Source organism: Octodon degus, unplaced genomic scaffold, assembly GCF_000260255.1.
Source record: "Octodon degus isolate 3935 unplaced genomic scaffold, OctDeg1.0 scaffold00001, whole genome shotgun sequence".
Classification (NCBI taxonomy): Eukaryota; Metazoa; Chordata; class Mammalia; order Rodentia; family Octodontidae; genus Octodon; species Octodon degus.
Window position 1 is genome coordinate 8462275 of NW_004524577.1, and position 1135 is coordinate 8463409.

A 1135-nucleotide genomic window follows, 5' to 3' on the forward strand; every position below is an offset into this window, starting at 1 on the left:
TAAGCTTGTTCTAAGTAGGTGCTTTAGACCACTGAGCCATCTCACCAGCCCCTGCACTTGTCTTTAATCATTTTGATTTTTACTTTTTTGCCTTCTCAATCTGTGTATCTTAGAGGCATCCTCAATTCCAGGGGTTTTGACTGTTTCCTATGGGATGATGGTACTTCAGGTTTTTTTTTTTGTTTTTTTTTTTTGGTGAAACCAAGGATTGAACTCAGGCCCTTGCGCTTGCCAGGGAAGTGCTAACTCTACTGAGCCATCTCCCTGGCCCTCTCAGTTTGTATTTGTAATCCTTTTTTAGATCACTTCACCTGAATTCTCATATCTGTCATCTCTGTATGTCTGTTTGTTCCTTTTTTTCTAGGTAAGTTTCTCTTTGTAGTTCAGACTAGCCTTGAACTTACTTATGTAGCCCAGTTTGACCTTGAATTCACTATGATCATCCTGCCTCAGCCTCCCAAAAGCTAGGATTACAGGCCACCATGCCCGGCCTGAATTCTTCTTTCTTTTTTTTTTTTAATTTATTTATGTGTGTGTGTATGTGTGTGTGTGTGGCCAGCTCAGCCCACCAGAGGGCGGGCTGGCTGGCATGTGGTGCTGGGGGATTGAACCGCGGTTGCTGATGCTTTGCTAAGCTTGTTCTAAGTAGGTGCTTTAGACCACTGAGCCATCTCACCAGCCCCTGAATTCTTATTTCTGACTGTAGTTTAAAACTACCGCTTTTTTATTTTTATATTTTAACTTCCTGTAATGCTGGGGTTTAAACCCAAGATCTTCTGCATGGGAGGGAAGTGTTCTTATCACTGAGCTTCCTCCCCATTCCTGGGGGATTTTTGTTTTTGTAGCAAGGCCAGAGTCTGAGTTTTATTGTCATCCCACTACTCAAGCCTTGACAGTGAACTTATTTGTAGAGTGTACAGCTGCTCCTTCCACTGCTGCTGCTGCTTGGGCTTCAGCTTTTCATGCTTGTTGAGCTGGCAGCACATGGCTCGTGTCTTTTCGGCACGCTGGTCCAGGGGCTTGTACTTCTTGCCCTTTTAATATTTCCTAAGACTCTGTTTCTGGGTCTGGTTGATGATGGTGAGAACATGGGCAGTGGATTTGCAGAGAACTCCGATCTTTTTTTTTATTATTA

The 1135-nt window shown here is 43.4% G+C and overlaps 1 protein-coding gene across 1 annotated transcript in view; it reads left to right on the top strand.

The window, feature by feature from the left end:
* Positions 1-1135, top strand: part of Srcap (Snf2 related CREBBP activator protein) — a 68685-nt gene that overhangs the window by 26567 nt on the left and 40983 nt on the right. The gene's annotated exons all lie outside the window — the stretch shown is intronic.